This window comes from Passer domesticus, chromosome 6, assembly GCF_036417665.1.
Source record: "Passer domesticus isolate bPasDom1 chromosome 6, bPasDom1.hap1, whole genome shotgun sequence".
NCBI lineage: Eukaryota > Metazoa > Chordata > Aves > Passeriformes > Passeridae > Passer > Passer domesticus.
The window spans coordinates 38,267,004-38,292,531 of NC_087479.1; the positions used below are offsets into that span (position 1 = coordinate 38,267,004).

Consider the following 25,528-nt stretch of genomic DNA (forward strand, 5'->3'; position numbering starts at 1 on the left):
GTGAGCTGTCAGGCCTTTTCAGAGGTTTTAGTTATTTTTCTTATTAGTAATGGAAAGCTTCTTCGTTGCCCCTCAATCCAAATAATACTAAACAGGAGGCAGTGATGCTTGTACTTTTTAATTACACTTCTGTGACATACCAAGTGCTTTGCAGGAGATGGGGGTGTTTCTTGGCAGAGGAGAGCAGTCTTTGTGCATTTGGTGATCACCTTACTGGTTAGGCAATGGCAGCCAACAGGGGCTGCAAGCTCTGTTCTGGATGAGATTGCTCTAGGGGAGGCTGTGGCACAGCCCACTACAGGAGGTCTGGCTGCAGAGTCACCTGCCTAAGGTCAGCACCCTATTGCAGTGAGGGCTACATAGGCACAGAAGAGATACCTACAGCTATAGTGAAAACCTAGAGAAGATCACCACTTGTGTGTTCAGCAAGGAGTTTCCATCTGGTTTGTGTACGTGTCTTGTGGGAGGACAAGTAGTTAGTTGCTGGACCCTGTTCAGAGGGTGGACTCTGGCTCTTTTTTTTATCAACTTCATGACAACTAATAAAGTTCTTGGGTCAGGATTGTTCTTCCATCCCTCTTTATTTGACTTAAGCAGAAGAGTGAGGTGAATATCAGTGGCATTGAAGTTTCACCACTTTCATTCCTTTCTTTTCCCCCAGTCTCTTTCACTATCCTTCATTTTGCTCTGTCTCCTGTGAGAAGAGAGCCAGAGCTGCCTGTGCTCAAAATGGATTTTTGCCTCTCACTTCTCCAAATGGTTCAATGCATTAGCAAATCCCAGCTCTATGTTGCATCAAGTCCCTTGTCACACTACTTCTATGGAAAACTGCTGCTGTCAGAAAGCGTGACCACAAGCAAGGTAGGAAGGACACTGAAAAAGTAGGGAAAGCTCTAAAATTCCTGATTATTTCTGTGTTACATGCATTCCTGGAGACATTTCTTGATCTGTGCTTGGAACCATAGTCATCTCTAGGTAAGTAATACAAAAACAAAATGGAAAAATATCCATGTTACCAACAAGCTTGCAATGGATAAGCATAATAAATGAAAGAGACTCCGTGAATAGTTTGTATCTGTGGTGCTTCCTTTGATTACTGTCTCCCGAGCTTTGGGAATCACAAATAATTTAGCCCTTCTCCAAATAACACATCATGTAAACAGATCTGCCTAGACTTCTGAACATATCTGAATACTCTGCTTTGGATGGAGCAGTAACTTGGGCTGTTGGGTAAAGCAAGAACTTAAGATGTCAGAATAATGTCAGAACTGGTTTATTTTCAGACACATTTTCCCGTATGGTTGAACAAACTAAATAAGTAAGGGAGGGAGGCTGTTTTGGAAGAGAGAGTGTGTGGGGGAACAGTGTGAAGCAGGAGGAGATAAGTGAGCAAGCAAGTTGATCTGTTGATAGGGGAGTCTCAGTTCAATCAAAGCAGTGTTTATGTAATTTAATAGCAAAGTGTGCCTCTTGCTTTCCTTTTCCTTACATCAAAACTATTTTATTCTATTACATTGTAACGTAACCTACATACATTTAATCCTAAGTGGTCATGATTTTTGCTTCCCATAGTGTCTCCAGATGTCTGTGTTGGCTTTCCTCCTGAAGTGTAGAAACAAGGTTGTAAGGAGACTCTAAAATGTGATGGCCTGAGCTTTGAGCATTTGGAGCAGCCCTTTCTGTAGCAGAGGGATCAGCTAGAGCTCCTGCCACTCTAAAGTTATCAAAATGGCAATGAATACTCATAATGGGTAGAAGGCCTGGTTGCATCAGCTCCTTTTCTCACCAGTGTTAACACCACAATGGTAAGCTGCCTTTAAGAGGCTAAAGGATCATTCATATATAACAGCTTATAAAAGTTATGTATGGTATTTTTCCCCCTTCATAACAGCACAGTATTTCCCAACAGTCCATCAACGTTTCTGTGGAGCTGATTCTTGTTCAGCTAAATAGCATCCTCCTTCTCTGGGCAGAGACCCAACTCCCTTTTCTCCTCCTTTTCTTTATTTCTGTTCCTCACTACACTCCATATCCAATAGTAGGTAAATAATAACTTTGGTAGAAACCACAATTGCACAGCTTATTCCATGCTGCTCTCTGCTTTCTTTTCTGCTTATCATGGTGGGATTTTTTTTCAGGGTTTTTATTTATAAGTTAGAACTCTGAAAGCTTTTCCAACTACAAAGAATGCCAGAGTTTCCCTGCTTTGGGTGTGGAAGCTTAAAAAGAGTTTTGACAGTACACACAAATTAGTACAACTATTTTTTTGTGCATAATTTAGTACACACACAAAAAAAATCCCCTCTCAGCTTATGAAAAACAGTTACTATTTTGTATTTGGGAGACCACTGTGTTGCCCATTGATTCTCCCAAATCCGAGAGTCATGGAATAAACCTCAAAGTGTTGATTTTCTGTCTGCAAGGATTATGTGTAAAACTGCTTCTGACAGTGTTGTTCCTTGTCTGAGACATTTCTCTCAAGGGAGCTTGTGTCACTTCAGTTCCATGCCTGCCTTGCATTCCTCATATAATTTAAGGTGTTGGCTTTAACCTTTAAAGCTTGAAATAGGATGAGTAGTGTGTAGTATAGCTCAGGTGCATCTGTTGATTTCCCATCCTGCTAACAGCCAGTTGGCTTAAGGAGGAACAGTTTAACTGGAAGCCTTTGGCACCGTGGTACCTTTCAGGTGTTGTCTTGCTGTGTCTCAATATGTCATCCTTTAAGAGGATGGAGGAGGTGGATTCTCCTGTGTTTTGGGTGTTGGAAGACACAGGAGCAGTCCTATACTCTGTAAAGTTCTGCGGGAATGCATGAGGTATGAGAAGATGCATTATGTGTATGTCCCCTGCTGTTATCCAAGCATGGGATACCTAAAATTGTAAGAGGTGTGAAAAATTGCTAAAAGTGAGCATGAGGGGAAACAAATATGGAGTATTTTCCTCTGACAGGTAAAATGAGCAAGCCAGGGTCACATTGAAGTACCTGGTGTTTTGTGGAGCTGCCTTTCCCTTTCCTATTTTTTCTCTCCTGGGAAAGAATTGGATTCAGACCAGAGGCTTCCTCAGCTGTTGTGCTCAGTTAGGCAGAGCCCATGGATTCACTTCACCTTGTGTCCTTTGACAAGGGATCTGTACTTCATTCACACCTACTCCTTACTGCCTATTGAAAGTGATAAAAAGAACTTTCTGGAAAGCTTTCTCTTTAAACTATGTTTATTTGTATTGCCTAGTGCCTTCATGCATTGCTTTGCCTTCAGCAAAAGAAAAAGGTACTTGAATGAAAAGAAAGGGGTAATAGCAATGAAAGAAGAGGGTTGTTATGTATCATAATGTTAGTATTCTTGGGAGAGATGCTACTCTAGTTGGAGGAACTAATCTTTGCTTGCATAAGTAGACAGAAATGCAGGCAATTTACAGCATCCGCTCATACCCAGATGTCAACTCACATTTCCAAAGAGAATCATCAAGTCAGGAGATAAACAGCTGGTACAGGCAAGAGGAAAATAAGCTTGTAAGTGTTTAAAGAAAAAAAAAGTGTTAATTTTTATGAAGTGTAGTGTGCTGGCATCTAAACAAATGAAAGTTAACAGCCAAGAATGGGAAAGTGGAAGGGCTTCTTTTTTTTTAGTAACATGTGGGAATTGAAGTCTTGGTACCTCTTGTAGCAGCTTTAAAGCATCCCTGTATTTTTGTATCAAGTTCCTTCTAGAACAACTTCTTGTATGCTAGCAACAAAATGAGAGGTAGTGTTTATGAATTTTGGTGCTTTGAAGTGCATTGAACTGACCTGAGTATCACAGTATGTCCACACACACCTCTAAATTTAGATTTTAACCTGACACATGTGTCTTGCAATTGGAGAGAGTCTCAGTGGCAGCTTCAGTGGCTTCAGGGAGACTGCTGACCGAGAGGCAAGGCAGGCCTTGGAGACGTGTTCTGGATGCCACATACTCAAGAGTTCTCAAAATTAGCATCCCTTTCTTCCTGAGAGGTGAGGCATTTGCCTAAACGTGTTTAAGTATTGATCACTAGATAACTACTAAATATTTTCATGTAAAAACAAAGTGTTTCCATGGTCAAAAAGCATAAAATTGTAGCTTTAGGGAAAGCCAGTACTGGGGTTATTGCTGATAGAGCATCTGATAGAGAATGCTGACTTGCAGCATCCTTTGCATGGAATGAGAAACAGCAGGTCTGCCTCTTGCCTGCGGACATCTTTTTGTGCAGGCAGGAGGTAGGTTCTCATCCTAGTTGGCTTGATAACAAAGCAGAGTAAACAAATCTTAGCCAAAAAAAAAAAAACAACAACAACAACAACAAAAAAAAAAAAAAAAAAAAAAAAAACCCAAAAAACTGAGAGAACTATAAATTTTGTACTCCTTGAAGGAAAATAAAGTGTGCAGTATTTACTGTCTATTTCCCTCCCTCTCATTCCCACTCCAGTCTTCTAATGCTCACAGGGCCTAGCAGGGTTTTATGTGGAAATCATTGGGATTATCTCCCAATTTTTTCTCAGATAATTCAGTTGAAAGGTTATATAGAACTGAACAATTTGGAGACTGGGGATCACTAAGCTAGGGGCTTTAAGATGTTCTCAGGCTTCTATCCAGCCAGAACAGTTCAATAGTTATTGGATGTGCTACTAGTTGGCTGAAAAATCTATCTTTCCTACTTTTAAAATTTTTTATCAAGGTCATTTTCTGAGGTTTGGCAAGGGCAGGAAGGGGAAGCAAGCATGCCAGCTTTCTGACATCTCAGCCTGTCTGAGAATACTGAAAATGGCTATGGTGACTTTGAATTTAAACTACATATTTCCAATGTAGTGCTTTCCAGATGGAACAGTGGCTTGCTGACCATCTCTGTCCTGTCCTGGGCTGGGAATCCCCACAGTTTAGCCTGACCCATGCCGCACTTCCAAGTCACACATGGCAGTGCATGGAGAAAGCCAGGGAGCACTGCTGGGAGGCCAGACCTGAAGGCATGTTTATGTGCCTGCCTTACTCAGAGAAGACTCCTGGTTAGCAGGGTGAAAGGTGCAAGTGCAGGTTCCCAGCTGGAGGTCACCCCCAGCAGCCATGCCTACAGCAGCAGCCCCTGTGGCACCTCTGTTCCACAGCTCTTCCAGTAACAGAACCTGCAGCTGCCAGCCCTTCCCTAGACTGGCTTTTGATACAAATAAATTATAATGAGCTGTCTTAGCTGCTACAGTATTTACAGGATAAATAGTTTCCACTTCACAGCCATCAATACATCCACCCTTTAAATCCATTAAATTCCTGAGTGCTATGTGCTCCCTTAGTCATGGGCTGACACTGATTTAAGGCTGGAAAACCCCTATTTAAAGCTCTGCATTAGTGAGAGTGAATGTAAATTGTGACCATGCCGTTTGGCCTGGGACTAAAAACGGCTGCAGAAGTGATACATTTCAGACTGTGCTTTGGCTTGAAACAGTGATGGTTCAGTGTTCTTCTAGTCTTAGTCGGTGGATTAGCAGGAAATCTGGAAATTAGTAGCGCCAGCTTTCTAGTGAGTCTTTAATCTTAAAACTAGAGAAACATGGCTGTAATGGACTGCTCTGTAGCAAGTCTAAAACCTGGTTCTGCCCTGGACTGTCATGCTTGCATATTTTGGTGATGTTGCTTCTCTGAATCAGTGAAAGCCTTCCAGAAAGATAAATATTTCAGCCATGTTCAGTTCCTCTCCTGGACCTGTCACAATAGCATCAAATGGTAGCTGGTTTTAATCTTTTTTAGCTGATTGGTTTAGAGGAATTGAAACAGACTTCACTTATTTATTGATGGTTGGAAACAAATACCCTGCAGCCTCCCTCTTGCATTCGTAGTGTGACCGAGAGAGGAGAGGTGTAGACTTGGAATAGAAGATCTATCACATTCAGCCTGCAAGGCTATTATTTGAGCTGCCTCAGAAATGTTTAAATTTTTTGTTGTTGTGTTAAAACATTGGTAGTCAGATTTTGCTAAAAATGACACTGGTTTTATTTGTATCCCACACACATGATCTTCAGGGATTTGTATACAACAGAATAAGAAGCTCCATCCTATTTTTACATATTGAAGATTGGCCTTTCTTGTCATGTGATATAGAGGTATACATGTTTCAGAGCCTGGGAGGGAGGAAAGAGAAGGGAAAAAAAAGAAGTGAGAGAAGTGCATCATTTTTATCTTCCCCTGGTATATTTAGTGCATGGTTGGTTAAAGCCTCCACAGTCAGGTACAGTAGGACACTGAGAAATGCAGGCCATGCAAGGACAATCAGTTGTGTCCAAGCTAGTGATGGAATGCCATTTCAGGCTCCCACTGGTCTGTCATGGCCAGAGATTCTGTGCCGTGTGTGTCTGTGAGCAGTGATTCTGTAGGTGGAAGCGTATGACCCTGAGCAGCTAATACAAGAGCAGCTGGACTGTCTTCATCTCACAAGAGCAATCAGCACTGAACCCATCTTCTCCAAAGACACAGATCTCCTGTAATTTTGCTGCTGATGTATTTCTCACGAACCTTTCCTCTCCTGCTTAGATTGTTTCAGTCAGGGACATAGAGCAGGCAGTGAGAATATGATTTCTGACACTGTATCCTTCAGTACACAGTGAGAACCAGTCTGATTGTCTTTTTTGCTATTTGTTTCTTCCTGTTACTATAGTACTGGTAGGAGATTGCCAGTCTCCATTAGAAATAAGCCTCCTCAACTCCATTGAGGGAGGACCGTGTAGAGAAAAAGTATGGCAAAAACTTGTGAAACACAGCTTGTCACTTCCAGGAGGTGAGAAATAAAAGGGAAGGTTGCTCTGCAGTCTGCCACCAGCTTCACTTGTGGAGTGAACAAGGGTGGGAGGTTTCCTACAGGGCTATTTGTGGATAAAGCAGGCAAGGATGTTGAGCATCTGTTTCATTATTAAACAATATCATTAGTTGATTTCTCAAAGCCCAGTCAGTTTAAGAAGGGGAGCATTCTGCTTTTTGCTGTGTGTATACCTGCAGGTTGCTTCATTTTCTTTGTGGATGTGCTTACTCTATTTGATGGTTGCTAACTGAAAAACAGTAAAGTCATTAAAGGGCCATAGGTGCCCTCTGGAGCCACTTGTTGAATGTTGATAAAGGAAAATGCTACTGTAATATAAAATATGACCTGATCACTGCATCTAATTACAGACAAGAGTAAGTTGCTAAAGAAGGGTTCTGTAAGAATATTATAATTGCATTCATACAGTATTTCCAACTTGAAAGCTATGAGCAAATATCAACTAATCCTTCCAACAGTCCCTGAGGGTGGGAAGGTAAATCTATTACTATTTATTATGAATTTATTTCAATTACCTTTAGCCACTGTTAAAATAACTATGAATCGATGAAAAAATTACCAGCATTTGCCTTACATCAGTTTTGAACATCTTGGATGCCCCAGTTTTGAGCAGTGTTTCTGATATCTCTTATAGATGGGCATCATTTTACTGGAATTAATTTTGGGATCATCAGAGAAATGCCTATTATTTTTTATTTCCACTAATATCTACTTCTTATTAAATACTAAATATTTGTGTTTGTTAAATATTTAACAACCTATCTGGGGCTTTGTAGAATGTATTGTATTCAATAAACTTACACAGTATTGTATTATTATTTCTACTATTATTATAATTTGAGGAAATATTTTTCTGTACAGTATAAAACTGCAAATTTTAGTAGTTATTTCTCTTTTTACAGCATAGGCCCATTGATATTTGCTCCTTTAATTGGTAACATTCTCTCCCTGCCCCAGGCTGGGGAACAGGGGTGGAAATTGTGCATAAAAATCATTTAAGTGCAGCCTAGGCCACCTGCAAGGCATGAAATGAACAAAATGCTGGTTTGGCTGCTCCTGGTTTTCAGGTTCTAGATGATAGTCCTTGATGCTGATTGTCTGGCTGACAGCCCTGACATATTTCTACTGATGTCAGGTTGTGCTGTGGGTGCTTGCTCAAACCTTCCCAGTAGAGGAGTGGCATTTCCTAGGAAAGGCTGCTCTAGGAAATATGATACTTCTTTTTCCACATCCTAGAGACTGAGAAATTCTTGTTTCCTTTTGTTATGTGTGTTCAATGTCAAGTCAAAGATGGGGAGTAATTTTTGCTTTGTTTTTTAGTCAGTTGGCTGGTTGCTGGTTTTGGGGTGGTGTTTGTTTGTTGTTTTGTTTTTGGTTTTTTGGTTTGTTTTTTTTTTTTTTAATGGTGGTTTTACCTTTATTCCAAATTTACACCTAATGTGTAGGCCAAAAAATGGAATATTCTATTTGAAGAATAAAATTGATCATTTATATTAGTCTCATGAGAACTTGGCTTAGTTTAAGTCTCAGGATTTATGCCCTGGGCAATCTTTGGGGAAAAAAAAAAGCCACACTTTTGGTCGTTTTTTATTTATATTATCATACATCCTCCATGTAGAAACATGCGGCAGGGTATGTATCGTATTCTTGTTGCTTTCCCAGTGAATGTTTTAGACATCATTTTTTAATATAAAACTCTTGGATTTGACTCAGTGTTTAAATAGCTGTCAGGTGCTTGCAATAGATGGCTGAGTGTCATGTGCCCCCTTTTTGCTCATGTATGCTGAATGAAAAGCTGCTGTTTGTCACTTGTTTGGCAAGCTCTCAGTGCCTGTACGCGGCTTGCATTAATGCTAATGGGAGCTGCACACACTCTGAAGAGACAAAAGAGCCAGGTTCCTCCTTAATCTACGCAATCAGATAGTGAATGCCTTGTCATAGTACCCAAGGTGGCCTTTTGCTGCCCAGAAATGCAGTCTACCATGCCCTTATTGCTTGAACAGCTTCTAGAAGCTAATCAGATTCCTCCCCCATTCTGACAGGTGAAATATGGGGTAGTGTATGAAAGACAAAGCTTGAACGAGCAGTAACAATTGAGTAGGCAAACGGTGCGTGCAGAAGATCACCACATCTTTCTTCCCTTGGCAGTGGAAATCACTGGGAAACACCAGGCTGATGCAACTGAAGCTCTTGGGCAGCTTTCCTCATTGTCTGTTCTTGTGCAAATGTAGCTCCTCATCCTTCTGTTTTTGTGTGTAGGTGGTGTGCTGGGTACCTGGTACCTGCAGCAAACAGTCTATCCAGGGAGCTGTGATGAGAAGGTGAGCAAGCAGCTGATTCTTTGGCAGCCCTGGGCTCTCCTGTACTCCTCTTGCCTCCCCTCTTCTTGGTCTTTTTATGTTTTAAAATAATCTTTTTCTGTATGGCTGATAGTTAAGAATTGCCTTTTTTTCTTCAGTGTCTCACAATAAAATTGCAAAAGGAGTTGGGACAGGGCAGAATTCTGCCAGAAGCTGCTTGAAGGCAGAGTCAGTAATTCCTGCCTGAATGGTTCTCTTCCAATTGTGTTTCCTTTACCAGATTCTCTCTGAAATGTCTCTGTCTCAATACAGTACAGTGTTTTGAAGCTTGGTAATTTCCATACTTTACCTGAATTTCCTTTTTATGACACTTGCAGCCCTTAAGGACAAATTAAAGTGATTGGGCTTTTTGGTGACTTTTATTTTGTGTTACTTTGTCTTTGGAAGCACAGATTGAGGCTCTTAGCTGAGACTCTAGGCATACTTAGTGTGCTGCCTGCTTCTACTTTTTTCTTGTACTGCTGTGCTCCTGTTGTTCTTGAGTGCCTCAGCAGCTCCAGAGTTGTTTTTTCCATAGTCAGAGTTGATTACAGTGATTTTTGAGACAGGAGAGTCTATTTTATGACCTCTCAGCCAGCCTGAGCATAGTCTTCCCAGTGGAGCTGCTGACCTGCTTTGCATGGACTGGCTGCCAGAGGCAGCAGCTGTGGGTCTTCATCGGTTGTCATGCCCCTTTTACAGATTAACCTCTGCTCTTTTCCCATGGCATTATTTTGCAGGCATGTTGACAAGCTGCTTTGATAACAAGAAGTGGGTGTGTATCAATTGGGAAAATGTTTTTGGCTCACCTTTGAATATTGTATGAGCCAATTAAGCAGCTGTGTCCCTCCCTCTCGTAACCGGGATCCGGGTGCATAAAGCCAGTGGTTAACTATAGGTGGCAGCAGCTTTCTAATGCTGTTGTATGTGCGTGTGGTTGGGTTTCTCTAGAGTGGAGGTGATGCTTCACTTGGATCTCAGCTTCCATTCTTCTTTGTTTAGCTGAGGCTTTTTTAGCGTAAGCTTTTGTAGGAAAAAAACTAGCTGGCTCCACAAGTCATTTCTACTGGCAGGATTTTTTTATTAGCAGAACAGGATATGCCCTGATTATCATGATCCTTGGTACTTCTTAATTTGTAACTTATATGTATTTCCAGAAGTACAGTGTTTAAAAAGATTTCTGACTTGGCCTTATTTCTGACTACCTTCCCTGCTGTGCTGCCACAGGTTTTCTGGAACTTGGTAGAGGTGTACAGCTTCCTCCACCATCCACAGTACCAGCCTGGTACTGTGTTCTGTGTAAACAACCCTTGAACTGGCTTGCTGTGGCAGAGCAGCAGCCTTCAACCTGCCATCAGTGGGCCCTTGGGGACCCATGTGCTAATTGAGGGGGAGCAGAGGGAGTCTGTTAAAAGCAACTAAGAAAAATCAATTGACTGTGGACTCAGGCTTGCTTATAAGGCTCTGCACCTATCCTGGAAAATGCCTTCAGGGGTCTGTAAATTGCAAAGGCTGAAAAATACTGAGTAATATACTGTAAGGAAAAACAAATCTGTGCACTTAAAAATCACCTTTAAAGCTGTCAGTGTTAATGCAACAGACAAAAACATTTTTGACAGTGAAGCCCAAGCACTTCCCTTAACAGTGCTGTAATATATTGGTTTGAGTTGCAGCAAAAGCAATATATTGGTAAGAGCTGCAGGAAATGTGGTGATAGACATGCTACTGAAATAGAAGAAATGTGCATCTCTCTTAAATCCCTTGAATTGAAAACTAAATTAACTTGCAGCTTTATTTGCTAGATCAAAACTTTGCACCTGTCTTCACAACTGGTCTTTCATGTGCTTACTGTAGGCTGCTTCTCAGTCTGGTGGGCAGTGTGGCACAGACAGTGAAACAGGGATTGCAACAGGACATTTCAGAAGTCTCGTTCCTGAAGCTACCTGAAGGCATTTTGAGAAAATGAAATACTTAGGAAATGATGGTTTGGCAAACAAAAATGGTTTGCACTATGGAAGCTTTCACAGGAATAGTATCCTGTTTCCAGAGAGGAATTTCAAGTAAAATTCAATAGACTCCTTTCTATGTTCCGTAGTCACTTGCAATGTAAGAGAACACAATTCAGTTTCTTCCTCTCCCTCAATTAAAACCAGGGCTTGGACTTCACTTTTTTGAGACTACGTGAGAGCCCTGGCCACTAAATGACACGGCTGCTCTTAGGAGCATTCTTGCTTGCTCTGGAGCAAAATCTGAAAAGCCTCTGGGTTTCATTCAGGAGAATGTATGGAATTCTGGAGTGGCAGGGGATGAATTGCCACTCACCTGTAGACACACCCTGTTTTGCATCTGAACACCTGTTGACTTGTGTAGGCTTTCCTTCAGTATTCTGGCAGGTGAGCCATACCCTCATTCTGTACAGTGCATAAGTGAATTTCCACATAAGGACTTTGGTGCGAAATGCAGCTGCACAGCTTTTAATATGCAGGATAACTGGTTAAAACTGGTTGAGCTGTCATCTCTGTATAGAACCACTTAGAGCACTGAGAAATTAAATCTAACCCTTCTTGTATAGCTGAGGGGGTAGCACTTCTTATTCCAGGGGGCTGGGTCTTTTCCTGAGTCCCCAGTGATACTTTACTATTCCTTTGTGTCTCACAATGCTCCTTTCACCCCCATTGTTACACATCCTAACTTCACCCTGCAGGCAATTAAAAAAGACCAGCGCTGGGTTTCCCAGGAGTTTGGTGTGTCCCTGCAAAAGCTGTTTTGCGTTAGCTGGAGAATCAAAGCACCAGGTGGGAGATGTGCCTCTCTTGCCCTTCTGCCTGTTCACTCTGCAGCTTTCTGCTGGCCAGGAAGAGGCAGCAGCATGACTGACTGGTGATATTTCCAGCTGCTGCTGTTGCCTAATGAAATGCTTCAAAGCCAAAGGGATAATGTTCTGATTTGTAGTCCACGCTCAGAAAATGGTGGTTGTGAATGAGACTGAGTTCATAACCTAATACCTTTGTCTTCTTGTAGAAATTACAGAGCCCCATCACTGCTCATTTTGTCACAGTCTTCATTCCCTCCTTTTGTTTGTTTGCTACATAGTTTTGAGAGGAAACTGTAGTGGGACAGTGAGTGAATGTAACTATTAAGTTTTGCTGGAAATGATGAAATGAAAGTGCATATTATATTCATACCTAATGCATCATTCTCCTGCCTTTACCTTCCGGCCCATCACATTCCAGTCTATTTCAGAGATTTAGATGCATTTATGTCAGATCTCCCGTCCCAGAATACAATCTACATCCAATTATCAACCCTTAGGGATACATTAGATGTAACTATTATATCTTCTTCTGTCAATAAAATTATAATCACGAAATGCACAAATGTCATACTTTGGTTTCTAAAAGCATCACAGATAAGAATGAGATGAAATGAAAAGGCTGTTATGCTACATTTTACACATGCTTATATGCAGAAGATTGCCAAAATCTCAAGCTGAGGTATGTATCTCCTTTTTCTGTCTGCTACTAACAAATCTCAGCCCTGAGCAAGCAAGTGCCTGCATAGGATCTGACAAAATTACATACAAAGATGAATTAGTCTTTTCCTCCATTTGTTCACATGCCACGTCCAGGAGAATCACAAGTGCGTGAGGGACTTGTAAAGGTTCAGCAAGGACTGTCACATACAGATTTCACAGGCCTGTCTACCCAGGAGTACTTGGTTAACTGAAACCAAGTTAATGAAAAGAGTTGAATTTCAGAACTCACTAAACCCCTTCAACACTCTGAAGAAATAAATTGCTCTGAGTTCTCATTAGCTTGCTCAGACTCGTTTTGACTTCTGACTGAAAACATCTGTATGGGAGTTCCTTAGTTAATGTGCCTTAAACTTACACCTGTACTTAATTTGGCTTACCTTGCCTAAGTTTCCCTTAATTGCAGACATACCGTAGGTGAGATAAGCCATATTAGCTCAGGAGAGTCTGGAGAACAGTAGACACTCTCTGTCAGACAGAAGTCCTGTTCCCACTATCAGGCAGGCATGGCTAGTTTCCTCTGCTCATGAAACAATCATCACTGATGGTAAAGAATTTTATATCCTTAAGAAAACTGCACAGCACTTGAAATTAAAGGAGTAAGGGGAAAGGAGAAGTTATACTGTGTGCAGAATATTCTGTAATAGTATGCCCCAGTGTGGTTTTGCACTCTTATCTAAATTTTCTGGTATTGACTACTGTCAGAGATAGAGGAGCAGGCTTGACAGTCTCTCACTGATTCAGGAACATGGGAATTTTTATGCTCTGAGCTAAGCCTCTGTGGCAGGGCTGCAGGCAGAGCTAACAGACCACATAAAACAGAATTTAATTTTTAAATATTTTTAACCCGAGCATTTCAAAAGCTGAAATGCCAATGTATTTTACTTGTATCTGGCAATTTCTCTTGTAATTTTCAGATTTTAAGCTGGAGTTCATACCTGAGTGCCAGGGAAATGGGAGGAAGAGGATGTCTTAAACCGCAAAAATGTCTGAAAATACAATAACTTGGTGAAGGATCTGGTGATCACTACAAGTATAGAGAAAACACAGGGGCTATGTTGTGTTTAAAAAAAATAAAAATAAATAAACCCCATCAAACAAACAAACAAAAAAAAGAAGCAATCAAACACAAAGTTCTATTTCCTTGGACTTTAATTAAGGATGGAATATCACCCACCCTCCAAGAGAAAAGGTTTTTGGCCATGTATCAGCTTAACATTTCACAGGTTGCCACAACTGAAAGTACATGATAACAGCTGCTCTACCATGTAATATCCAAGGGAAATGTTTACCTAGATTCAGAAACGTATGGTGATATCAGTGAGATTTGTGCAGTAGCTTGTACGTAGGCTGAAGGGAAGAGATGGGATTTTAGGAAAGATCATGAGCATAAATCTGATGGTTAACATTTTAGGAGCATAGAGTTTAATGGGTAGTCAGATGTTCAGTTCTGCCATGAGATTATATTAATGAGAAATTTTGCTGAGAGATACCATGGTGAGCATCTGTAAAACTCAGACATCAATTTCATGCAATCAAAAAGTTTGCAAGTATTGAACTGGACTAAATTTCATCCCAGACCTTAAAGGGTTTGTTATCAGTAAACCAGTTACAAGTTAGGACTGGATGAAGGAGTTTTAAAATGAGGAGGCTTTGATCTTTCTTTTTCCAAATTGCCCTTTGCTGTACAACACTGCCATATTGAGGTGGAGGAGCTATCACTATAAGAAATTCTGCCTGTGCCCTTTCACTTTTCACTGTTATACTCTTTCAAGGTACTGCTATTTCTGAAATCTGTAAGATGAAGATTAGTTTTATGTTTACTTAAGCTTCCTTGCAGAAATTGCTTTCCTTGGTATATATGCATGCATGGGTATGCATGTCTGTACAATGATATATTAGACAAAAATGACTGGCTGTTTTGGAGGGGTACTCTTCTCTTTTTTTTCCCTTTTTTCCTTTCTGTGACTCTAATTTACAGTGTCCTGTGAGCATTTTGTGCTTGAGTAGATGACTGCAATATAAGTTCAGGAAGAAAACAAATGAGACCTGGAAGCAGCAAAGCAGATCTGTTTGCAGGAGGATGCGTAACAAAAGAAATGTGCTGAAAAAATGCTCTCCTGCTCTGCAGCTTTGGAGTGCTATATAATTTATAACTGTTCTCTGCAAAGTGTCTGAGGCAGTGCCAGGTGGTGGGGAGTTAAATTAACCCCTGTGGCGTGTAGTTATCGGCAGAGGCCAGACCTGTGGATCGATACCTCGGTGCTGTGAGTCACCGTATCAGCTGAGGAAAGTGAATCTGTAAGCTCCTTATTTCTCCATTCTTTTAATCGCAGCGCTGTGTCTGGCTGTGATGAAGATGGAGCAGACGCAAATGTCTGATGCTTGAAGCTCTTTGATTTCTGAGTTGATGGGGTGAAGCCAATGAAATGCTGTGAGAGACTCAGAGAGCTGATAGTATATTGTCTTTTTCCAAGTATCCTCAGTTCTGTTTTTCTTCCTTCCTTACCCACGGATCTGGTTACACTCAGTAGCTGCATGATCTGTGCTTTGCTTGACCGACACAGATAATTTCTAGCATCACTAGTTAAGCCTATTTTTTGTTATTATTAATAATAAAGGCTGTTTTAGTCTCGCTTAAATGGATTAGCCGTGCTCCTGCCTGCTTTTTGATTGTTTTTGCTGCTGGGGGCTCACTCTTCCGATGAGAGTTCTTGCAGATAGAGTTATTGCCAAGCTTATCCATCACTGAGGCATACCTAATGTGGATCAAACTGGATGGAGTAATTGGGTTTTCAGAGAGCTACCACACCAGGAGAACGTGTCATCCTCCAGGAATGAGGATTTTTGTTGCAGTTATGGAAGGTACTTGCACAGAGGCTGAGTCAGCCGCCTCCTTTTGTGCGCCCTCACACTTTGTGGGTGCACCCATTTTCTGCTTGCGGCCCCCAGAATTCGTGCCTGTTGACAGCTGAGTTTTCTTGCTTCCCTGGAGACCATGTGTGTCTTCCAAATCTATTGCTACCCCCTCCATCTCTCTCTTATAAAAATTAATATATAAAATGCTATATTCTTCCCTGATATGTTTTTCTAAACTCAGACTTACCCATAAATTGCCCATGTGGAATGCACTGGGAAATTAAGTAATGTATTGTTCTTTCCTAGCTGCACCCGCTCTCTAGAGGTTTGAAAAATTTCCATCTGTAGCCATCACCCAACAGAAAAATAAACAGAATTAAACAACTGCAATTAGTTTCTTATAAAGCCAAGTGTAATATGCCATGCCAGTCTAACCACTCACCTTCATTTCCTTTACAACAAGTGAAATATTTTCTCTTTAAACAATGATAGTGACCCTTGGTCTAAAAACCAGATGCCCCTCAGCTGAGATGTGAAGCAGTCACAAGGTAAGCTGGCCTTACAGTTGAGCAGTGCTCGATGTGGATGAGCATCTTGAGTTACTGGTTTTGATGATTAATGAAAGCTGAATTAAAGTTGGCTTCTCAGACTAACAGCTGAGCTTTTGGCTGTTGTTCTGTGTTGTATCTGTCCTTTCCCTCATCTTATATTCTGACTTTAAGCTTGCTTTGTAGTTCAGTTTCTGTCTTTGTTCTGCATCCAAAGTTGCAGACATTGATCCTTACCACTGGGCGTGACCATTCATGTCGTGGTCTCTTTCTTTTAACAAAGTCATCCAAGCCAGGACTGAGCTTTCCAGATTTCTTATTGCTTCATTCTCAACCCACTGACATCTTCTCCCAGGCATGGGGAGTAAATACACGTGCAGATTTCTGCGCTGCTGTATAACAGTGGGAGGTATAATTGATCTCCATTTGGACTGTGTTGTCCAAATTGGTTGTCCCCCTTCATCTTCTCTCCAGCTTCTTGCATGTGGTCAATTCTTTATCCCTCAGCTTTCCTCTTTTTAATTCATATATGAAGGCTCATGTAATACTTAGGTCAGATACAAAATACTTTTATGATCAAAGTAGAATGTCTAGAGAGATTTTTCATCCAATAGTTTTGTTTGGAAAAACATTGTGGAAGGCCACAATGGACAAGTACCTGTTGATTTTAGATACTTTGATTGGAAAATGCCTTTGTGAGCTTGAACAGAAGTAACCAGTTTTAATTCTTACAGCTTTTACTTCAGTGCAAGTTTGTTTATGGTCTCAAAGTAGTGGGTGAGGCACATATGAAAGACTCTCAGAGTGAATTTCTGGGTCTTTGAGCTCGGATGACACCAGCATGCTTCATCTCAGCCGTAACAGAAAAATAACTGTGGTCATAATAATTGTGTCAGCCACAGGCAAAGGGTTGATATTGCAGCAGGACTGCATTAAAGACGTTTTCTTTGGCTCACTGGCACTTGAGGAGTGACTATAAACAAACCACTGCAAGGAAGCCAGTGAACAAACAGGTAGACAGTAGCTGATATTGTCTGTATCCTGCAGATGGGAAGTTACTGGCTTTGCTGGTGTACTTCTGACTTTGCATTGGTTATGATTTGTGCATCAGTACAGACATTCTTGTAGAGGACTGACTGAGATTGAAAAAGTATTGATATGAAATATGGAGAAGCAGTGTTGTGTGCATAAAAATGGGAGGAAGGATCAGCGTTCCCTTTGTTCATCCCAGCATGGTTTGTCTTTGGAGGGCTCTTGGCAGAGTTGCAAATGAGTTTTTCATAGACTGACTGGCGAGGTGAGGTCACTGGGCTTTCGAAATATTTGAGGTAGTGGTTTTAAACAAGTGACTATCTCAACACAAACAGGAATAAAGCAATCTTGTATAGTCTTGGTCATACAGTAACCACTTTGTTCTGCCTTCACTGCTCACAGTGGAAGGATTTGGCTTGTTAAATTGGAGGCTTTGCATCCTTTCGTGTTCATCTACCTCCATCCAAAATCTGCCTAAGTCTGCATTGCAGATTTTCTGTGCTTTGCTTTTCCACAACTGAATTTATGTTTTCAGTTCTTAGAGTGAAAGAATCATAGCTTTGGTGAAAACAAATAGCTGGAATCAGATTTTTTTTTCATGTAACCCTGACAGCATGTGATGCAAGGGACTGAGGGGAAACTCCTTGCATCGTAGTTGATGCAGAGCAAGCCAGCAGCTGGGAAACTTGCTGAAACCAGATGCCTTGTGGTAGCAGTGTCATGGTTACAGTTGTGTGCTGAGAGGAGGTTTAATTGGAGTGTATTTTTTCCCTTTCGAAAGGTGGCTAGCCAGGGACAGATTACACAGAGATTTAGTTCTTAAATGTTACTCTGTAATTGTTTGGCTGATTTCTTTATAAAAGCTTAGCATGAAGTCACTGAGTTTGGGTTAAGGCTGAATTATGTGTTTCTTGGCAGTCCTGGTTTTCATTATTGACCAGAGAATTAAAAAACAAAAAAAAAGTATTGTCCATGTCTTTGAGGATCCGCCAGAAGTAAATCTTGAGTAAATTGACCAAAGTGTATATATTTAGTTTTTTAATGCTGGATTTAGAATTATCTTTTGTTTCTGTTTTTTATGTATAAGCCCAAGTGCTGGAGGGTTGGAAACAGACAAGATTGAATGGGTCAATTGTACAAATTGGAAACACAAGATTCCCTCTTTCACACACTATGCTTCTCTGTTAAACGTTCTGCAATAACAAAGAAAGATGAAATGTTTGGTCTGTGTGGTGTATGAGGGCTTTCTCAGAGGCTAAGCCCTTCAAGTAAGTAAATAAGCACAAGTTTCAAGTACAGACGTTATTTGTGAAGCAGAGAATGATGCTACACACGCATCTAACACAACCCTGTAAAGGCAAAGAAACGAAGAGCTGAGTCCTTGCTGGGAGGTTAAACAGCAGCTTTCCAGTAGTAGCTCAGGGCTCTTTGCCATCTCCATAATCCTGGTGGATTATACTGGAGGTGGGGTACAGTCACTGAATCCAACTGGTTCTAAACAAGTTTGGTGTTTTTTGCTAACAAGGGCAAAAAGAGAAAAAACCCTCATATTTTACTAACTCTTTTATGCCTGAAAGTATCAAACATTGCTCTCATTTCATCTTCTTTCCTATCTTTCACTTCTTGTATCATATTAGATGTGCAGAGACACAGTGCCAGTCAGACCATTGTTTCTCCCAATGTGTATTGGCAACTTTCTGTAGAGCTGAGGTGGATTTGGTTGGACAAAAGGAAACCTGTGGCCCCAGATCTCCACACCGATTTCTGTCAGTCAGCAAGCTCTGAGAGAGGGGTATTCATCTGACATTTCTGCCAGAAATACATGATTTTTCCCTTGGGGACATTGCCTTGAATCAGCAAAACAGCTCCATATTGCCCTAGATCTACCTTGTAAGGACACCACCGCACTTTGGAGCAAGGCCACAATTTTGCTGACAATGTGGGAGTCAAGTTTCCCACTGCTGAAGTATAGCTGCCTCTCAAAAGGAACACAGCAGCTGTTTTATGACAGCCTTGCTTGAGAAAACTGCTTCTCCTAATGGTGAAACCTTGCTTTTCAGCACAGCATTTATTTAGAAATTATATGTAATTTAGAATTAGTTTTTCTTTCCAAACATCAAAGGGAAGTGCAGCCCATATATGTCTTGAGTACTGGTGAGAGAATAATGCATGTAGACTAACTTGCTGCGCAGAAGAGCACTGGCAATGGGCTGTGAAGTAAAGGTGGTTTTGGGGTTGTGCAGCTCAATGTATTTCGTAATAGGACATGTAGTGTGTCTGGGAGTTGCACAGCATTACATGCACCAGAGGTATATTCATGGACACATTGTGGGCAGCATCATACCTTCTACATCATGCAGTGTTTCGTCTTCCCACCTGAAAATAAGCTTTTTTAGCCTTCATGGCTTTGCTATCGCTTATTTGAGATGACTTATCTGTAGTTGGCGTTGTTTTGTTGGCAGCATCCATCAGGCATCTTGTCAGAGAGCAGCTGTTCATCTCTTCTTTCCCCATTATATCCCAACCCACTAGCATGTCAGTTTCACTGTACTGTTGTCTTATCAGTCATCTTGGAGAAGGGGTGGATTGAATTATTTTCACCAGAAGCATTGTGCCTACTAGTTCTCCATGAGAAAAAGGTTTGTAATTACCTCAAAAATAAAAGAAAGTACTTCCCCATCCCTTGTGATGCCCAGTAGTGGCAAGACCCTTGGGGGTTATATTTTCTTACTCTTCCACCTCAGAGGCTGGCTGGTTTTGCTGAATTGTGTAAAAAGATAAGGTTATTACCATGTTTCTACCTCATTCTCTTCTGACTGTATTTTTCTGAGGATTGACTTGGCACAGGGCTCAGCATGGATGTTGTTTCCTGGTTTCCATGGAGGTTAGCACTGCAGAATAATGGATACTCCAGTAACAGGACCTAGGTGGCTGAGTTGTATGCTGGATGTTCCAAAATCTCACGTTTTCACATATCTGATCCAGTAATTTGTGAAATGCCCCTGACTCCTGGGGTTGTGAGATGTGAGCTTCATGAGGTGATAGGGTTCCCCAGAGAACATCTTGCAAAAGGATCAGAGCCTTCTCTGAGAGAAAGCATTGGAAAAGGAGCATGTGCAATATATTATCACACTCAGTAGGAAGACAGATTTTCTGGAAATTTGAGCTAAGTAGAGCTGGAAGTCAGTTGTGTTAAGTCATCCAAACAGGCTTATGCCACCTGGTTGGGGATCTTATGACAATCTAATCCATGTGGATTTTTTTAAACTCATCATGGGAATCAAAACTTACACTTGAATAAATAACTTGCCAGTGCCTTGATTTTGCCATCTTTGAGGTCAGCAGGGGCTATGAAGAAAAAGGTGTAAAACAGAAAGACTTGGAGCAGTAGATTGAGTCAAACATAACATAGATAGCGTGCCACATTTAGAAATCAGGGTATGCTTAAGTCACAGACCACAGCAGTCCCTCTACTGCCAGGTTTAGGCTTCTCTTGAACCTACTGCCAGATAATCAGTTATTGCTGGCAGAGAGCTTAGAGCCTGACTTGAGGGCTGAACGTAGTTATGAGGCTGGTATGCATCATGCTGTCCACTGGTGTGAAGACTTTATGGTGTAGAGTAGAGTGATTCCAATTACTCCTCCTCCTTTGCAGTCCTACTTCTGAAATTAAAGGCTGCTGCTGTAACCCACAGTTCACTCTGATTCTTCTCCCTGTGGATTTCAGGGTATTCACATATAATTGTAAGATAAGGTTTTATCAGCCATTATCCTGGTCCTGTGAGCATCACCAGTGAAAACTAGGAGATATGACCCATAATCTACACAAAACCTTATCAGGCAGTGACACTCCTGCCACTCTGTTCAGGCAAGCCCAGGCACCACACAGGCAGGAGTTTGAACTGCCATCAGCATTTTTATTCTTGTTTCTTGTGATGCTGTTGATCATGGAGGTACACAGCAATAGTGAAAATCTCAGGAAAAGCGATTTTAAACAAATTTTCAGTGGAATGATAGAGGTTTGGCTTAGCTTGTTTTAAATGGCTTGTCCCACTTCACTTGCATCTCAAGCATTTCCTTGCTTTGTAATGTGAGACAGCTGGTCTTGAAGTTAATCCCCAGGGTTTTAGAGGCTTTTTCTTCTCCTGGCAAACTGGAGAGGGAAGATGCTTCAGAAATATTAGCCATCGGCTGTCACTTAGTAGAAACTATAACAGTTGGTGATGGTAATAGCATTGGCTTGAAACTAGCAGGGAAATGCAGGTCTAGCATATGGGCATCTAAAATCTGTGCAGTGATGGAGCTGAGGAACACGACACATTCAACTAGCTTTTGAGTTGAGGCCTCAGAGTCCAGGTTTTACAGCATCAAGCTGTCTTGGAATTTGGCTGCAGTAGGCAGTTAGTGCTTCAGCAGAGAAATTTCCAGTTAATCTTTTTACCTGCATTTGCCAGGCAGACTGCACTGAGTCAGCTCAGCGCGGTCCCCACTGTGCAGCGGCTGCAGCCAGTCTCACTCCATCACTTTTAATGAATCTGAGTCTCTGTGGTTTTCACTAATTTACTCATTCGCAAGAGAAATGAGGAAGTGTTTTCCTGTCTCTCTCTGATAATGAATGAGATATGAAAGAGCTTCATGGCCAGTAAGCACCCTGGAGGGACTTGAGTTTGTCAAAATGTGCAAGGCGTCTTCATCAAAGCAACAAAATTATTTTCTTTCCCCTTACTCTATGAATTGAAAATTCACATGACAACAGCCAGAAACATGCCCAGTTTTGCTTAGACAATGGAATTGACTTTGAAAAACTGAACGCGTGGCAAAACTGATAATATCTTTTGCATCAGTGTTTTTCAGAGGTGTATCTTGAAATAATAAATGGTTGCCTGAGGCAGGCTTTAATGTGGGGCTTTTGCTGTAGTCTGACTTGGTGTCTGTGAGCCCCCACTTGCACAATGTGACGTTTTGCACTCAGTGCAGACTGTGGGCAGAACGTTTCCTTCGAGGGTTGTGTTGAATCCTGTTTACCATGAATTTTCATTTCTGTTTGCTGCCATCTTCAAATGTACTTTGTATACATCAGAAGGGCAGAGATAAGAGTTTACAGAAGATTAAACAGGCACAAACATATTAGGAGAGACAGTAAGCAATTCAAATTGTTAAACAGAAATATTGAAGTCCACTCTGTAAGTCTTCAGGGCTTTTCAGTACCCAAACTTAATAAAATTAGCCAACTGCTGCAGCTTGGTTAATTTTAGCACTAGCTCTAGTGCTTACTATTGCTATCAGAAGCAATCAATAGGAAATCTAGCTTTATAGGGTATAGCTTTGAGGTACAAACTGTAGGTTCCACTTTGAAGTGAAGAACAGCTGCCCAGGAATATTGCGAGCCATGCACTTTGTTAAAGTAACTTGTCGCAGTGCTCCTGATTGCACTCCTGTACTTCAACCCTTTTTAAAACACAGACCCCTTTGAAAGGTAGAGTAAATAATTTGAACTATTGCTCCAGTTTCATGTGCAAAAGCAGAGAGTGCTTGTAGGAAATACAAGTCTTGGAAGGTGAGCTGAATACTTGTTAGTCCAAGGATTAAATTAGCTGGCCAAGAGAGAATTATCACCCTACAAACCTCCCATTAAAACCTGAAGGAGTACACGTATTTTTTGCTGTTAAGTTTGAACGTATGGTTACTCAACTGGTGACAAGTATTCACTGCGTTATTGCATATTGATGGAATATGGTGTCTGTAGCACACAGTGTCACATGCAGTTTGAATGTCACTTAGTAGTCCCCTCTCTCTCACTACTTCACTTCGATTTTAGCATTTTCTGGGATCTTAAGCATTTGTCATGTATTGATTCTCATGGAGTTCCCAATTTTTTATCCCCCACAGGGAGCCTAAACATGCTTGCCTCTTAGGTCTTTTTGTTTTGGATGTATGCTAGATGCTGACTAGGTGTGATACTATTTCAGATTTGTTCATATTTCAAGATTCTATGGCTTGTATCAGGTAGGACCTGGTGGCACCAAGTTCAGGTGAGTGTTGTGGTGTGTGCTTTACATGCTTAGGACAAGACAGTTTCTGGTCCAAAGGACTTGTTTGTGTTCGAAGATGAAACCCATCAGGTAAATGCAACAGGGAAGTAGAGGAGTAAAATTGTGACACAAACACCTCATTATATGGATTGTCTTCCTGCATCTTTTGCCAGTTCAAAATCCATTTTTTAGGTAGCTTAACTATTAATAGCATTCAACCCTATTAGCAAAGAGGAGAGTGTCTCCAATGCCTCCTTATGTATGTGCAATAATTAACGTCACAGCAGTTAATGCGCTGCAGTCTGTGGCTTGTCCCTTGAGCCTGGAGAGCACAGGACAAGCTCTTCTAAGGTAAGGTGAAGATAGCTCCATTGCTCCTGCAATTTATCAGCTTTCATCTTAACCTAGCTTCATTCCGAAATGCAGGTCTGAGGAAGCAGCTCCTCTGAGGCCATTTGGGCTCTTCTCTGCTGAGCTGTGGCTGTGCCAGCACATCTCCCTGGGCCCCACAGCCACAGTGGGGAGTGGCAGGAGCCTCCTGAACAGCAGGAGCATCTATTTGCCCCCTCACAAGGGCAAAACACTCCCTGCCCTCACTGAAGACAGGTCTAAGGAAAGACATGAGCTGGCATATCCATGGCCTTCTTCTGGAAGGAGCCAGGTGTGGGGGAGCCATTTGGCCTGTGTTGACATCTGGACTCTCCCTGAATACCTGTGCCTTACCAGTGCACATCAGCAGACTGATCAGACTCATAGCTGGCAACCTTTAGGAAGTGATCTCTGAGGTTGTATTTCCCTCACAGACAGATCCTGAGCAACATAACCTGTCACCTCAATACCTGTTACAATGCTGTGACATGAGTTTGAATTTCAGGTTCCAGTGCTCTATGCAACATCTCTAATTCTTTGCTTCCTGTAATGAAAAGTTTTCACAGTTCCTGTGCTGGATGATATTCTGTGTGAATCAGGAGTGTGAAATACATCTCACCTGTACATATACAGAGAAGTTTCTTCAAATAAATATTCGAGTCATTAAGGATGCATTACATGGAGCTGAAGCTCCACACACAGTTTCCACTGCTGTGGGTCCTTTACCAGCAGAAAGAATGATTCTAAAAATCTATTTAAAATTAACAAAAAGAATCATTAAGCAGAGTAGGATTTTAAAAAATGCACTTTCAAGCTGGGAAACCACCTCATTTAGTATAATGAGTGAGCAGATCCTTGGGCCCTGAAGAGAAGCAAATTGAAACAAAATGGCTCCGGCACTGACTTGCATAATGATGGACTGAGCACGCGTCCTGGCATGTAATGATCCCATCTTTCCCACAGGGCTTCAGAATACAGCGCTTATTGTGACAGTACCTCTGGCCAGGATACTGCTTCCATGAGGAAGAGGGCTGATAAAAGTTTGGATTTGGAGTAGAGTAAGAGGATGAGAAAAGTTAGTGAAGTTTGATGTCACAAGCATTGGAGGGGAAAACAGTGATAATGCTCACAAAAGCAAAGTGGGAGGCAGGAAAAGGGGAAGGACTCAAGGGACACTGCAGCCCTTGAGCTGGTGCACTTGAAAGATGCTTCAAGGCGGGGACAGTTAGCTGAGTTAAAAAGGAATGAGCAATTCCTGGTGGGATAACTAACCCTCACATCATCCCTTGCCAGTCCTAAAACCTTCTTTCCATCTCCTTTTTCGAAAGCAGCTCACAGCTGTTTTGAGAAAGAAGGAACCAGCGCACCAAACACGAACTGACAGCAGCAGCATACCCAGCAGGTGCATGTACTTGCACCTGCCCCACACTCTTCTGCCTTTCCAGTAGAAATGAATGTAGCTGTGTGTACTGGTACCCGCCTCGTGCTCTTCTGCCTTTCCTGCACAGTGAAGAGTTCCTTAAGTGGAAGTTTCATCCTTGGCCTCTCTACTGAGTAATGTGGTGCAGATGTTATCTCCTGAGAGCTGGACTGGATCTTTCAACAGCTATTTCATGTTTTCCGTGCTACAAATTACTGGGCAGCTGTGAAATGTAAATGAAGCAGTGGATCTCAGCTGATGGATGCTAGGATTTTCCTGTGCCACCCACAAAATCCTTGAAGGTCTTGCTCCATTTGTAAATTCAAACTGCTGCTTAGTCTGTTCTGGCTAAGTAGGTTTAATGGGTCACTGTGCTGAATATTGCCCTGCAGCAAAATCACTTGTCCACTTTGCAGGTACAGTCTGGAGAGTGGAAGATCCTTAATTAATGACCCACTTTGTGATCGAGGCAGGGGGATAGCTTTTTCCAGAGTGTCAGCTAGTCCAAATGTGGTCACAGCATGGGTAATTTAAAGCTAGATTATTACACCTTACAGTAACATCAGAAAAAGTCCAACTGT

At 41.5% G+C, this 25,528-nt stretch overlaps 1 protein-coding gene across 4 annotated transcripts in view; it reads left to right on the forward strand.

Moving 5' to 3' along the window:
- The window catches only part of LOC135303213 (transmembrane protein 263-like), a 231,183-nt gene that overhangs the window by 144,474 nt on the left and 61,181 nt on the right, over nucleotides 1-25,528 (forward strand). The window lies entirely within an intron of this gene.